The sequence below is a fragment of the Ictidomys tridecemlineatus genome, chromosome 14 (assembly GCF_052094955.1).
Source record: "Ictidomys tridecemlineatus isolate mIctTri1 chromosome 14, mIctTri1.hap1, whole genome shotgun sequence".
Taxonomy (NCBI): domain Eukaryota; kingdom Metazoa; phylum Chordata; class Mammalia; order Rodentia; family Sciuridae; genus Ictidomys; species Ictidomys tridecemlineatus.
The window spans coordinates 50,307,697-50,324,479 of record NC_135490.1 but is presented as its reverse complement, the minus strand read 5'-3'; the positions used below and the strand labels follow the sequence as shown (position 1 = coordinate 50,324,479).

Sequence of the window (16,783 nt, the reverse complement as noted above, 5' to 3'; positions counted from 1 at the left end):
TGATGTTCTCTAGGCTGGGCTGCCTGCCCCTCACTAAATAGTCCTGAACAGTGTATGCTGTTCAGTTTCTTTACCTTCTTCCTTTCAAGCCATCACTTCTGAACTACTAATATGCTATGAGCTAGGAAATCAAATAATCAAAATTATTAAAATCTCACACAAAAACAAATGCATAAGCTCTAACATATAGATTTTATGACTTAGATAAGTTGTTCAGACACATATTTTAAAAATTACTCCAAGTTTCTTGGTTGTGTTCCATTTTGATGAGACTCTGGATGAATGAAGCATTACTATATATAAATATTAAAACAAGTTCATTTGAATATTAACAAAAAGATATAACTAAACTTAGTATCACTGCCTTTTTAAACAAAGTATTCCAAAACTTTAAGGTAACATTGGGTTCCAGCTTTTTTCCCCAAAAATGAACATAAACACATGTCCTATCAATAATATCAATTTGTCCAGAAAAGGGGGTGGGGGACAACTGAGGTGCAATCATGTCACACTTAATGCATGTTTGCTTTCAATACTTTCAAATGCAATTAAAATTAAAAAAAATCAATAGTTAAAATAAGCCCTTTGCAGTCTTGAGAAATTCCAAATCTTTTAAAAAATTTTGTAAATAACACATACATGCAAATTCTTTATATACAAATTTCACAAAATAAGGAAGTTGCAAAGAAAGTAGAAGAATTACGGTGAATCTGACAAGCTACATTTAAATGCTTTACCACTGACATATTCCTGAATATAGCAATCCTAGTAGTTTTAATAAATTTTCTACATGGCCTTTTAATAAAAAGTTAGTCACTAGAAGTCTTTAAGAATTCAAGATGTTCTCAATTCACTACTCATATTTAAGGCCACTTTGGTAAAGGCATTGCAGCAAGAACACAAAAACAATAGCATATTTTCTAATATTTATTTTTTCACCTGCAAACTGTAGCAAAACATGATCAGCTTTATTATGCAGACAGGTATCCCTCTACATTTTTAAAGAATTTAGGCATGTATCAATAGAAGAGCTCTTTAGAAAGGAAAAATTCAAGAACGAATAAAACCTTCCAATTTTGACTTTGTAACTTTCCAGTAGCAATGGTTAAAATGATTTAGGTCATTCATTCCAAGATATATGACAGCACCTTAAAAGTGGCTGATCTATTTCCCCAGTAACATTTCTCACACAACAATGTGTTAAGGTTACAAATACTGATATGCACAAATAGCTAATTACTAAGAAAAATATGTACAGTACTGCAGCATAATGAATGTGGTATCTGCAATAACTTAATATTAGCCAATTTTTAATATACATGATACCACTACCTTTTTCTGCCAATTCACAGGTTAAAGTTGTTACTGGAGCCCTCTGTTTTGCACATATTACCTGGTGTTTAATACACAATGCAGGCTTTTTAAAGACTTCTCTTGTGTTTAAAGCTAAGATCAGTGAAACAAGACAACAGTGCAAGAGGCAGAGAGATGTAATGTGACCACATAAAAGTTTCATTTCAGTAAAGTGTCTATATAAGGCTATAAGAAAGGATTGGTTGATGAGCTTCCTGTTGGAAATTGTCCTGATGGTGCACCAGTCATAAAAGGATTACTAGATACTCCAGCAGCTGCAACTTGACCAAAAGCTGTTACCACTGGCTTTGTTTGTCCAAATGCTGCAAAACCTGCACCATTGGGTTGTTGAGAAAAAGCTGTTTGTTGAGGGAAAGCTGCTTGGGCTGGGAAGGCGGGCTGCTGAAAACTGCCACTAAAGCTGGTGGGAAGACTATAGGGAGCAGGAGTGCCAAATCCTGCAGGCATACTCATGGATGTAGTGCCAAAGGTTGCCGCTGTTGCTCCTCTGGCATTTGTCTGAAATGGATTTGTAGAAGATGCCACAGAAGGACCAGCAGCAGCAACAAATGGATTTGTGGAAGGTGTAGCTCCAAATGGAGCAGGCACTCTAGAAGAAGCAGGTTGTGTCTGTGCAGAAGCACCCACTGGCACTGGCACTGTTCCAAAAATGTTGCTGCTAGCATTACTTGTGGAAGTATATGCATTACTGGAAGTGGCAGCAGAACTAAAAACACTGTCTAATTCTGCCAGGGCTGCATACTTGTCTGACGATGCACTTGAATGACTGGGAACTGAAACCACAGAACCAACAGGAGCTTTCCCTGTGGTCCCAAAACCACTCCCTTGATCACCACCTTGCCCAGCACTGAAGATATTATCAAAATTAGCAAGTGCTGCATATTTGTCTGCTGTCTGTAAACCAGCTTTGTTTGCTGAAACTTTACTAATAGCTGATGCTGTCTGATGACTCTGGGAAGCATTGAAGTTTCCAAAATCAGCACTGGAGGATTTGGGGAAGTTATCAAAATGAGCAAAATTAGCATTTACTGATCCAGCACTTCCACCTGTAGTTTGGGGTTGGAAAGGAGAGTGACTTCCTGTGGGGAAACCTCCAAAATTACTCGAACCACTAGACTGTCCAAATGTATCAAAGTTTGCAAAATATGCATTTGCAGAATTCTGAGCTGCATGACTGTTGAAATATGCAAAGTTAGCAAAATTGGCTGTGGCTGTTGACTGAGGAGCTGGAGCAGCAAAAATGTCTGAGCCAAGATCACTCAAAAGATCAAACTGCTTCTTTTCTTGCTGTTGTCCTTGAGAGCGACCTTCTACTGGGGACTGAGTAGGTGTGCCCTTATTTAAGTGCAGTGCTGGTGCAGAATCTCCTAAAAGAGATTTCAGTGGTTTGACCTCAGGTGTGCTGCTTGTGCTACTGGCAGAGGAACCTGAAATAGATGCATGAACTGAAGCCACCACTTTGGCTTGTTCTGGTGGGACATACCATCTTTTCTTTTCATACTTTTCTTGTAAAAACTCTTTCACTTTTGTGGATCCCTGAAGTCTGGAATTGCTGAAGATCTATCATCAAATAATCCTAGCAAGATCTGTTTACAGACTTCATTTCCATGTTTTTGCAGGAATTCAATTTCCTGTTGTGTAAATGTTGTCATGGAGATAGACTTCACCCTGTGCGGTGGATTTAGCCCTCGCAGGCTGCCGGAACAGGAGGTACAGACGAAGGAGCCCACCGTCATGTTCACGTAGGTGGGGCCGCACTGGTCTCAGTCGAAGCACTTTCGGTTGTGCGGGAGGCCGGTCATGTCCCGCAGCATCTTCAGGTGCTTCTCCTCCTGCTTCCGCTTCGCGCTGGCCGCCATGGCCGCGGCGCCGAAGGAGGAGGCCGGCAGGGCCGGGAGCCGGGCGGCGCTGCGCCAGGGGCCCGCAGTCCCACGGGCCGCCCTAGCCGCGGCCGCAGCCCTCCGTCAGCGCGCGCCGCCCGCGCCGGACCCGGCGGCCGCAGCGCTGCTCTGCTCCACTGGGCTCCCCGCGGCGTGGACGCTGCGGAGCGCGCGCTGACGGGCCACACCAACCGGCCGGGCCAACCACCGCCGCCGCCACCTTCCCGACTTCTCCTCTGAGATTATTTTTCAAAGAGAATTATTTATTCTGTGTGTGTGCGTGCACACATGCACATGCACCTGTGTATCATGAGCCTTTCAATTCTCAGATTTATTATTAGATTTTTTTCTTTGATAATTTCCCCTCATTTTTTTCCTCTCTTCTATCTATAACTTTTATTATGTGATTGTGAACTTTCTGGATTGAAACACAGGTTATTTGTATATTCTACCTTGCGGGTCTGAGAGACATTAATAACTTTACTTTCCAATGTCTTTATTAAATTTTTCATTTCTGCTGTTGGAGTTTTTATTTCAATAAGTTTTTTTTTATTTCCTTTTTAATACACTGAGTTTTTTTCCCCCCATGGATGCATTTCCTTTTCAAAATCTTTAGAGGATATAGTGTTTGTATTTATTACTGTTGCTTCTACTCTAAGAGCAGTGATATAACATAATTTTATTTTATTCCCTGCAGTTCCCCATTCCCACTCTCCATGAAGTTTCAGTATTTTTTTCCCCTTTGGCCTCTTCTCCTTTGTCTTCATCAATCTTACTGAAGTGAGAAAAGAACGTGCTTTCCATTTACCTACCCTCTTTAACTTAAAGGCAGAAGCTATGGTAGCTTGAACTTTTCCTCCCCAAATCTGTGAACTTTCTGTTCAACTTGTGTTCAGATTTTACCGGTATGTGTCTACACATAAATAACTTTCCTCATACTTGATGAAGGTAGGTGGTCAGGAGGGAACTTTTGATTTGAACACTTTTTATTCGTCAGCTCAGGAGGAATGCTCCTGCATTGTGAAGATTTCTTGTTTGTATGCTGTTTTTCTCATTTTCTTTGAGTCTTCGTTCTCCTATAGCTCTCATTCAGTGGATTTCTAACATCTTGGTTATATCTTGCATAGTGATTTACCTTTCTTTCACATTTTCTATTTTTTCTTAAACCTAAAAGATTTCCTTTAAACTTAATTCTCATATCACTAAATTAATACTTAATTTATAAAGTATAAGGAATATATGCATATTATGAAGAAATTTGAAAAAATTCTAAAAGGTACAGATATTAAATTAAATCTGTAATCACATTATATAGTTGAAACTTTAAAATGGTTTTATTAATAAGCATTCATGAATTTTATTGATTTATTAAAGAATAGGATCATTCAAATGATCTAATGATTTTTTACTTAGTAATATCACACTGTCATTTTTCTCATAAATATATTGTTATTTATATTGCAACTTTTAATGGCCACACAACATGTATTTTCTTAGATGAATCATAATTATTTTTCATTTCCTGTAAAGAAGTATTAACATTATTTCATTTTTTTATCATGCGTATTTGATAATGTACACACAGATCATTGTTTTAGGGTTTTCTAAATATTCTGCTAAAATTCTTATGACATGTACTTCCAGATCACCCCTCAGAAATGTTAGACCAGTGCTTTTTTTCCTCCATAACTTTTTTGATTTCTTCAATCAAAGGAGGAGGGAGACAATACATTCTAGTTTCAATTTGAATTTTAATAACTATGAGGCTTGGCACTCTTTTGGAATATTTATGTCATCTATATTTCTTCTATTCTGAATTATTTATGTTACTTGCTCATTTTCATTCATTTTTAAAATTTATTTCATTAATAAACCCAGATATCTTCTTTGTAGCCATAAAATCATATATACATATATATAGGCATATAGGTATATATAAATTATTTATATATGTGTATATATGTGTGTGTGTGTGTGTATATATATATATTACACATTACACAAGTGTTTTTTCTCATATATATGCTCCTTTCTCAGTTCAGGGTATTAATGATCTGACATATGCCCTCCCACAGTCTTATTCAAGCATACGTGCATTTGATATTTAGGTGAACATGTCCATTCTTACCAGAATGGGCTACTGTTATACACATGGTTATGCAATTTATTTCATTTTTAATTAAAACTTTCAAGCATATAAATCAGTAAAATAAACATCATAAAGACTCCATCTACTGCAATTTTGAAATGTTTTATGTTTTCATGAAACAACACTAAAGACATAGTTGGTTTCAGACCTAGTCCTATCAACCAGAAAGCTGCTGTCACAGATCTGGTGTAAATCCTGCCTGCTCAAGTTCCTATTACTTTACATACATGTCAAGACTTAAGTACATGCACATATGCACACATAAATACATATCCTAAACATGTGGGTTCTTTTGTCTTTTTAATGCTAAATTATACTTTAACTTGATATTTTTAAGATTTACTCATGTTCAAACACTCAGTTTAGCTCCGTAGAGCTTTTAATTATTCATTCACCTGTTGATTGAAACTTAGATTGCTAGAAGATTTTACTATTATCAACAAAGCAGCAGTGTACATCATTCCATATGTCTGTCTGCACATATGTGCAAATGTTATAGATTTTGTTCCTAGAGATGAAATTGTTGGATCATAGCATATGAGAAGCTATTGTTTTACTAGATAATGTTAAGTTAATATCATAAGCAGTTCCCTTTTTTTTCCTAACTAGTAGTTTCTCCTATTCATATTAAATGTTGTAATTGTTATATTGTAATAGCTTTTTTTTCTGTTTGCTGGACATGAAATGATACTTATTCTTTATATGGAGATATATATATATATATATATAGAGAGAGAGATAGATATAGATGCCTTGTATAATACAAAGAAAACAAAATGCTATTTATATTAACTGATGTGCCTTATTTTTATGATTTACATATTTATTATAAGATTTATTTAATAAAATGTGTTTGAAGAGATTCAGACATCTATTCTCCAAGATGATTTTCATTGCATCCTTATTGGAATTATGTATCAATTCTCTTCTTAATATTTGCCAGTCTGATGGCTAAAACAAAGTAGAATTTCATTGGATTCTTTAGTATGCATTCCTCTGCACATTAGTGAATCTAAACATTTTTACACATTTATCAGCTATTTCACTTTTATCTTCTATGAATTGCCTAGTCATGTTTTTTTCCTGCTATCATATGGGTTGCTTGCCTTTATTTGATGCAATTATAGGGATTTATTTTATTACTAGTACATAGCCACCTTGATATCTTGGAAATTATATCATATTTCTGTCTACTCCAAGTATGTCCTTCCCATTTCCAAAAATATTTTGGGCATTAAATATGTCTATATGTCTTGGGTCTTTTCCTTTTTATTGGTTCTTTTTAGTTATAGCATCAGGAATCATTTTGACATAATTATAAAGGCATGGGATATACTTTGCTTTAATTCAGTTCCTAGTACCTACCCTTTCCTTCCCACTGCCCTCCCCCTGTTTCCTTCCATCTACTCTACTGGTAATTCTGATTTACTTTTTTGGCATTAAATATGTCTATAAATTGTTCTCAATGGCTGGGTCTCCCCCTTCTCTGTCTATGGGGAAACAGGAAAGGGACACTTTCCCTTAAAGACTCTGTCCTTATTCACGCACCATGCCTAGGTGCCTCAGATGTGAGCAGTTATCAGCACAAAAGATTGAACCTAGGAGACAGGATCCCCAGAGCCCTTAAAATGGTTCAAGAATATCTGAGTGGGGCAGAACCTAAAGAAATTTTATTTCATGTAAATCAGCACCTTTCCATTTGACTTCAAGACCAGCATCCTGTTTTCTCTCTACAGTTCTTCTATAGAGGTTTATGTTAGTGAACACAAGAAAATATAATACTCTGACTTCAATGTGGTCCATACATATATATATAAATAAACATACACACATATTAGAAAATTGTCAACATAATTATAGACACATATGCTGTAACATTAAAAAAATAGTCTATCCACTTTACTATTTTTTTTTGAAAAATGGCAATTTCTAAAAGGCATACAAATAGTTTAAGCAGTTTTTAATAATATTGTGTCATCTTTTATGCCTTGTATGACGTTGGTTCATTTAGTTGTCTATGAAAAATTAATTTAAGATGAAGTAATAAAAATGCTGAAGATAATGGTATATTTTAGATCATTTAACCAGTGCTGAGCTATAAAGGATATGTACTAAAATATTCACTAGACTAGGCATCCCCAAATGTTGACAGGCTAGAAAAATATTCCAAGTTATTAAGGTGAAACATGGGAGAAACCTACAAAATACCTGACTGATGGCAAGAGAGACAACAAAGACTTTGGGCATGCTTCTAAAGTCTGTAGTCTTAATGTAGAAGCTACACTTAGCTTCCACTTTGGGTATGTTTTTCAGTTAACCAAAAAAAAAAAAAAGGTATATGGTTCTTGAAAAAAAATACTATCCAAAATAATTGTCGACCTAGAACCCTTTCTCTAGCTCAAATGTCATTTAACTGCTCGGCGCCTGGCATGCATGCGGCCTGGGTTCGATCCTCAGCACCACATACAAACAAAGATGTTGTGTCCGCCAATAACTAAAAAATAAATATTAAAAATTCTCTTCCTCTCTCTTTCTCTTTAAAAAAAAGAGAGAGAGAGAATGAGGGATCCAATACATGATTTCACTTCCCATTTTACCTATGTTTGCTTGAGGTGGGTTTTTATAAACTACAAGTAAAAATAAAATCCAATTTATACCATTGTCTTACTTAGTCTCCTCAACTTCTTCTGACCAGTAATTTCCAAACAATATTATTTTATTGTCAAATAGATTATCAAAATTTTCTAACAACCCTAATGTAAATAAACCAGAATGGGAAAAAATAAAAAGAACACCCTAGTATTGCAGGGAAAGATGGAACATGGACCACACAGATGGTGACAAAACTATGCTTTCAGCACCACTATACAGTGACTGGAAAAAGTCTACATTAGTCTCTTATGGTTTTCTTCTTCTAGGAACATTGAATTTGTCAACACCTGTCTTGAGAGTCTCCTGTTACACTGGGAGTCCAGTACCACAACAGCTAAACAGGGCCTTAATGGGAAATGAACGGGACTGGTGTGGTGGGTCCCAGTGTGCCTTTCACAGGATATTTCTTTTACCTGGAGGATGATCTGATGCATAGCTGTCAGACCTCTGAACACAGTCCCTCACAAAAGCACTAGTTTCTACTGGCCGATGCTTTTGTGGCCCTATATGATCATGATTCATCTGGCACTGACATCCAGCTTCAATATCCCCCTTGGTGCCCTGAGGAAAACTTGACCTGGGATAGTCCCTGGTTTTTCAGATGGGAGGCACAAATTCAATACACCACCACAACAGGAAATAAGGTCAAAGATATTTTACTTCCAATTTCTGAGATAGGAGGGTACCATGAATTGGGAGGCAGTCCTCCATCTGCAGGTCATGTCTGGCAGGAAGAAAAACAGGAAGAAAAAATGTCATTTATGATATACATCTTGGATTACTGTATATCATCCAGGATTATTCTTGATACTTAATTTTGATTTCATCTATTATTATAAAAATTCTTTAGTCATACCTTTGTGTTTAATTAGTGCCAAGGTTTATCCCAGCCTTTAAATACAATTGCCTCATTCTTGAGTTCTTTTGTCTAAATTTATTCCTAAGTTACAGAAGATATGGTTAAATATTTTTCTCCAAAGAAAAACAAATAAATAGATGTAATATAGTTTCTGGTCATGTTCATATCACAATTCTTTCTTTTCCTTTCACATGAACTGTAACTGATTTATTTTCTGATGTTCAGGTTTGTAAGAGTAAGGCCCGGGTATCTTTGTTCCTTTATCCTTACTTTTTGTTTACATGACTGGAAACTCGAGTTTAACAGTTACCTTTCCAATTTTAGAGGCTGGGGCGCTGAGTAAGGAACTAGGTCTTCAAACTTCACAGTCACTAAAACTTCTCAGTCCCTCTGAATTCCTGGTCCGCACCGTCCTTGCTGGGATCTTACATCACCGGGCCAAGGGTAGAGCTGAAGGATGACTAGGGCTCACCTCAGCAATTCAGAGGCCGGAAGCGGAAGTGGTGCTGCGGAAGACGCTGTGCGCCTGACGTCATCGCATAAGGGCCCGCTTTGGTGTCGAGGCTCCGCAGAGTCATTTGTGAGGTAAGATAGAAGGGTCCTGGGAGGGAGAACTGTTAAATTCTACAGTCTTTGTGAGTGAGGTTTTCTGCTTCTCCTCCTGCTAGTCCACTTCCTGCTTCCTCTCCCTTCAATCTCTGCCTTCATGTTTCTTGTTGCTGGATGAAAAAGAACCCAACAGAGGTAACTGAGAGACCAGATGGGGGTAACAGGTGAGTTTGGGAGAGAAAACCTGGTGGGGGGTAGGGGGGTGGGGAGAATTGAAAGGCTGGTAGCTTTTATCTTAAAAGTTCTATGCTTATACAAGAATATGTTTACCTAGGTGTCTCTTTTTCTTAGTTTTGCTAGGTTGTTATTTTGATTATTATTTTTTTAGGTCTCTTATGAACTTGAGAAATTTTGTGTTGATTATACCTTTATTCTCATTTATGTTTTCATTTCTTCTTTTTGACAATTAGTTATGCACATTTTTGGTGTTCAAACTTTGTCTTCCATATGTATAACCTCTTTTACTAATTTCTTTGTGTCCATCCAAGTCCTGGAAGAACGTCTGCAATACCTTATGTACAATTCAATATACACCAGTGATTATTCTGCTCTTTATGGCAAATAATACTTATTTCATCACAGTATTGCATTTATACTTGTGTTACAATCTTGCTTGTTCTCTTTCAGTTTTCTATTTATTTATGCCTGTCTTCAATTTAGCACCTTTTAAATTTCAGTTTTCTGTTATTATTTTTGTCATGCTCATCTCTTATTTTGAAGTCTGTTTTTATGAATTTTGAGTATGTTAACCACATTCTGTGAAACTTCTGTACTAGTCATGAATCATTTAAAAAAAATAGCTGTATCTTCCATAGCTTAAATTCTCATTATCTTGCAGTATACTTTTTTATATTTTCTACATTTTGTTTGTGTTTCCTTCCTCCCTTCTCTGCTGCTTTCTTGCTTAGAAAAAGGCAGATCTTCTCATTTAAACACGGGAGTATATTCTGTTTAGTTTTTTATATATTGTGTTTGTTTCCTTCTATTCATGATTTGTTAAATACATTTTGTCATGAAAGGGTGTCAAATGTTGTTATCTAACTTTTTTCTCTGTCAATTAAAATGACTATGTAGGTTTTCCCCTTTCGTTTTAGTATGGTGTATTACACTGATTGATTTTCATATGTTGAACCATTTTTATATTCTAAGAATAAATCCTACCTGACTATTGTATATAATCATTTCAATGTGCCACTTAATTCAGGTTTGCTAGTATTTTGTTGAGAAAAAAAAAGGTTTTACACAAAACAGTCATGCCTATTACTATAAATTTTATAAACAACAAAAGTCAAAATTTTATGTTTGCATTTCAGTTAAGTAGGACAAATATACCCACTGACATGATCAAAATATACACCATTTCTGATGTTTCAAAATGTCCCCTTGGCTGTTTTTTAATCAATCTATTTTTCTCACTTCTAGACCCTAGTAACGACTGATGTTTTCCGTATAGTTTTAAATTTCCAGAATCCTATTGATATCTCACAAATATGGTGTGCAGTACTTTTTGTCTGGCTTTTGTTCCAAAGCATGCTGTTTTTAAGATATGTTTATCCTGTGACATACATCAATGGTTTGTTCCTACTCATTAGAGAGTACTGTGGCTTTGCATTCATATATATAAATTGTTTATCCTTTCACTAGTTGTTGGGCATTTAGGCTGTTTCCAGGGTTGGCTATTCTCCAGGATTCTTCTATAAATATTTGAGTACCAGTCTTTTGGGGACATATGTCTTTAATTTCTCTTGGGTAGAATTCTCTAGGACTCCTGGGTCATATGGTAAATAATGTTTAACTATATAAAAATGGTATCAAACTCTTTTCCAAAATCAAAGTACCATTTTTCATTCTCACCAAAAGATGTGAAAGTTCCAGATATATCATTTGAAAATTTTATATTTGAAGAAACTTTTTTGCATCAGTATTTATTTATAAGGGATATTGGTTTGCAATTTCCTTTTCTTGCAGTGTCTGGCTTAGATATCTAAGTAATGCTAGCTGAAGCATTTTTTAGTTTCCAGTTGGAAATAATTCCTCCTTTTGATTATTACTGTTAATTTTTAAGTTTGAGAGGGTTTGGTGTTAATTGGTTTTAAATGTTTAGTAGAATTCACCAGTGATTACATCATGTCCAGGACTTATCTTTATTCAGATTTTTGATTACTAATTAATTCTCCTAAATATCTATAGTTCTATTTAGACAATATTAATTCTGCCTATCCAAAGACAAGGTCTTTCCATCTTCTAAGGTCTTCTTTAATTTCCTTATTTAGCATTCTGTAGTTTTCATTGTAGAGGCTTTTCACCTCTTTTGTTAATTTGATTCCCAAGTATTTTATTTTATTTATTTTTTGAGGCTATTGAAAATGGTGTAGTTTTCCTCATTTCCCTTTCTGAGGACTTGTCATGGATATACAGAAATGCCTTTGACTTATGAGTGTTGATTTTATATCCTGCTACTTTTCTGAATTCATTTATTAGTTCTAGAAGTTTTTTGGTGAAATTTTTTGGGTCTTCTAGGTATAGAATCATATCATCAGCAAATAGTGCTAATTTGACTTCTTCTTTTCCTATCTGTATCCCTTTAATTTCTTTCGTCTGTCTAATTGCTCTGGCCAGTGTTTCAAGAACTATGTTAAATAGAAATGGTGAAAGAGAGGACATCTCTGTCTTGTTTCAGTTTTTAGAGGGAATGCTTTAAATTTTGATCCATTTAGAATGATGTTGGCCTGGGGTTTAGCATAGACAGCTTTTATGATGTTGAGATATACTCCTGTCATCCCTAGTTTTTCTAATGCTTGGAACATGAAGGGGTACTGTATTTTTTCAAATGTTTTTTTCTGCATCTATTGGGATTATCATATGATTCTTGTCTTTAAGTCTACTGATGTGATGAATTGCATTTATTGATTTCTGTATGTTGAACTAACCTTGCATCCCTGGAATGAACCCCACTTGATCATGGTATACTATCTTTTTGTCATGTTTTGGTATTTGATTTGCCAGAAGTTTATTGAGAATTTTTGCATATATGTTTATTAGATATATTAGTCTGAAATTTTCTTTCTTTGATGTGTCTTTGCCTAGTTTTGGAATCAGGGTAATATTGTCCTCATAGAATGAGTTTGCCCTCTTTTTTATTTCATGAAATAATTTGAGGAGTATTGGTATTAATTCTTCTTTAAAGGTCTTGTAGAACTCAGCTGTGTTTCCATCCAGTTCTGGGATTTTCTTGGTTGGTAGGCTTCTAATGACATCTTCTATTTCATCCTTTGAAATTGATTAGATTTTCTATTTCTTTATAACTTGGTAGATTTTGTTTTATTATACATTTGTCCTTTTTATCAGTTCCAATTTGTTCGTTGTGTTCATTGTACTGTCATAATTTTTATTTCTGTTGAATCTGTATTAATATCTCTACTTTTATTTCTGACTCTAGTACTTTGAGTCTCTTGTCTCTCTTTTCCCTTAATTCATATAGCAAAGTTGGTCAGTTTTGTTGCTCTTTTCTGAGAATCAATTATTTTGTGTCATTTATTTTTCTATTCTCTATTTCATGTATCTTTGTTCTAATCTTTAGTATTCATTCTGCTCCTGCTAGCTTTGGGTTTAGTTTGTTTGTTTTAGTTCCTTAAGTAGTAAAGGTAGGTTGTTGACTTGAGACCTTTCAGGGCTTTTTAAAATATAAGCACTTGTAGGTATAAGTTTTCTCATACCACTACTTTGGCTGCATCTCATAAGTTTTGGTATGTTTTTCATTTTCATTTACATTCAAATATTTTTAATGATTTACTTTTTGATTCACTGGTTATTTAGTTTCCACAGTTTTGAGAAAGTTCTAGTTTTAATTTTGTTTTTGATTTATACTTTTATTCTGTTCTGGTGAGAGAAAATATATTTCTTTTTTTAAAAAAAGTGCACTGAGAATTTAGGTCCTAAAATATTGTCTATCCTGGAAAATGTTTCATATATGTACTGTTATTTTGGGGTAGAATGTTCTGTATATAACTAATAGATCTGTAAATTTGTTTTATTGTGTTGTTCTTTGTTTGGTTACAGTGTTTCATTATTGACAGTGGGGTTTTGAAGTCTCCAACTTTTATTACAAATTTGACTATCTCTCCTTAAGTTCTATCAGATTTTGCTTCATATATTTTGATAGTCTGTTTTTATTACACACAGATATTTATAAATTGTTATATTTTATTATTTTTATATTTTTAAATTAAATTATATTATCTTTGTTTATTATATCACTTTATATTTAAAGTGTGTTTTGCCTGATATTAGACTAGCCAATTCTTTTCTGTTTTGGTTATGAGTTTCATTTTCTTATTTTTTCAATTTCAATCTATTTGTGTCCACAATCTATTTGGGTCCACACTGAAGCTCTTTGAGACAACTTTATCAAAGGATTTTTAAAAAATCTATTTTGCCAGTCTGCCTTGATTCGATATTTTAATCCATTTACACTTAAGGTAATCACTAATAAGGAGGAGATTATTTCTGTCATTTTGCTATTTGTTTTCCAGATATCTTGTTTTGTGCCTCAGTTCCTGAATTATTATCTTCCTTGGTATTTAGTTGTTTTCATTTTTGTGCTGAAATATTTAAAATCATTTCTCATTTCCTATTGTATATATTCTATAGCTATTTTCATTGCTGTTACCATGATGATTATATTTAACATCTTAAAATTATAGCATTAATTTCAATTTATACCATCTTAACTTCAATAACATACAAAACTGTGATACTTTAACAGCTCTGTCCTTACCCTTTTCCTTTGTTACTGAATTTTATCTTTATACATTGTGTGACTAGAAGCATCACCTTATAATCTTTTGGAATGCATTGTTCTCCTATATGTAGAAAAAAAGTGCAACTACAATCATTGTAATAATACTAGCTTTTCTTATTGCCTATGTTACCATTATTGAGATCTTTATTCCTTCTTATAGCTTTAAGTTAATGTCTGATTTAGCCCTTTCATTGTACCCTGCTGGATTCCCTGGAGCATTTCTTTTTCTTTCTTTCTTTCTTCTTTTTTTTTTTTTTTTGTACCAGAGATTGAACCAAGGGACACTTGACCACCTGTCCACATCCCTATCCCATTTTTATACTTTATTGGAGACAGAGTTTGTATTATATTTTATTAGAGACAGAATCTTGCTCAGGGCCTCAATAAGTAGCTAAGGTGGGTTTGAACTTGCAATTCTCCTGCCTCAGCCTCGTGAGTCACTGGGATTACAGGCATGCACCACCACACCTGACTTCCTGGAACATTTCTTGCAGAGAAAGTCTAGTGCTAACAAACTTGCTCAGCTTTTGTTTATTTGAGATGTCTTAATTTTTCCTTTTTTTTTTCAGGGCCAAGGACCAAACATAGGGCCTTGTGAATACCAGGCAAGCACTCTGCCACTGAGCTAAATCCCCAACCCCAAATTTCCCCTCATTTTAAAAAGACAGGTATGCTAGATGAAGCACTCTTGGTTATCATTTTTTCCCTATGCTTTGAATTTATCAGGTATAGTGTTCTGATCTCTGAAGTTTCTCACAATAAATTTGCACATAAATTTGTTGAGGATTCCTTATATGTGATGAGTTATTTTTCTCTTGCTGCTTCCAAAGTTTTCTTTGTCCTTTGAAATTATGGTCATAACCACTTGATGGTCTTGATGTGAATGTCCTTGAGTTCACTTTATTTGGAGTTCATTAAGCTTCTTGGATATTTGTATTCATATCTTTTTATTAAAGGTTTTCAGTCTTTATTTACTGAAGTGTTCAGTCAGTACTTTTTCAAATGTTCCTTCCCCTCTTTCCCCCTCTGATTGATCTAGAATTCCCACAATGCTTAGGTATTCTGCTGGATGATGTTCCATATAAACTTTAGGCTCTTTTCACTTTTCTTCTTTTTTCTTTCCATTCCTCAGTTTTAATAATTTTCATTGTCCTATCTCAAATCCAATGAGTGTGTGCTCAAATCCTTCTTTGAATACTCCTAAGGAAATCTTCCTTTCAGTTATTGTATTTTTCATCTACTGGTTTTCTTTTACATTTATTTAGGTTTTTCTACCTCTTTATTGAAATTTTCATTTTGTTTATACATTGTTTTTTGAAAGTTTTCATATATACCATTCTCTATGTATTGTGTGACTAGAAGCATCACCTAATAATTTTAGAACTGATTTCACAGACAAACAGTAAAACAAGGAAACAGTAAAACCACAAGGTAGTTGTTTTAGTGTTTGTCCAGTAAATCTGTCAGCAGGTGTTTTTCAGGGACATTTTCTGTTGTTTGATTTGCTTTTCCTTTAAGTGGTCATACTGTTTTGTTCCTTTGTATGCCTTTTGATTTGATTTTTGTTGTTCAAAACTGAGTATTTGAATCTAATAATATAGTGGTTCTGGAAATCGGGTTCTCCTTCTTCCCTAAGGTTTGCTGGTCTTTTTTATTTGTTTGTTCCTTTGTTTCTGAAATTGTTATAGACCGTCTCTGTGCCAAGGATCAATCTAAGTGTAAAGTCTTCTAGGGGGCCTCCTGAGCCTGTGATGGTCACTGGGCATGTATACTTTCTTATGTATGCTACTGCTTTTGAATGTCCTAGTTTTTGTCTGTATCCAAGGGAAAAGAAAAAAAAAACAGGGAGAGGGAAAGGGCACCAACCCATAAGTTTCATAGAAGCCACTTTAGCCAAATGAAGAGGGGCTTGCAACAATGGGGAAGGAAGTTTAACAATAATGCCGTTACCTATGATCAGACACAGCAACCACTGATTAGGCATAGATTTTTTTATATATGGAGGAAAGGTCCTCTTCTAGTTGCCTCGCTTCCACAAGTTATGTGCTTTTTTTTTTTCTCCTCCAGGAATATAGTTTCCTGTCATGGGTGACAGGTAGGGGATTAGTTCCTGTTACTCTGCTAAGAGCAGAAATTGACTGAAATGAACCTCAATTTATAGTCCAGCCCTTTCCATGGAAGTTGCAAGCTTAAGTAGGTTTCTGAGTTCCAATATAATTACGTCAGACAGATTCTGCCACTGAAATATTGTTCAGGTGGAAAGACAGATGTGTGATGCTTCCTACTATGCCATCTTCACAGAACCTTCTCTTTTTATAGCCATATTTGTATTCCCTTCTTGCAGGGGAAGATATTTCTCTGGGGTTTCACTTAGATACTTATGAGACCCTTACCATATCTGTGTCAATCAGAGCCCCTGTATTATTGAGTTCCAAATTATTTCAGGGAACACCAGTTGG

At 35.0% G+C, this 16,783-nt stretch overlaps 1 pseudogene; it reads right to left on the bottom strand.

Moving 5' to 3' along the window:
* Window positions 1-914: 914 nt before the first annotated feature.
* LOC144370383 (arf-GAP domain and FG repeat-containing protein 1 pseudogene) lies at window positions 915-3,285 on the bottom strand (annotated as a pseudogene).
* Window positions 3,286-16,783: the final 13,498 nt, after the last annotated feature.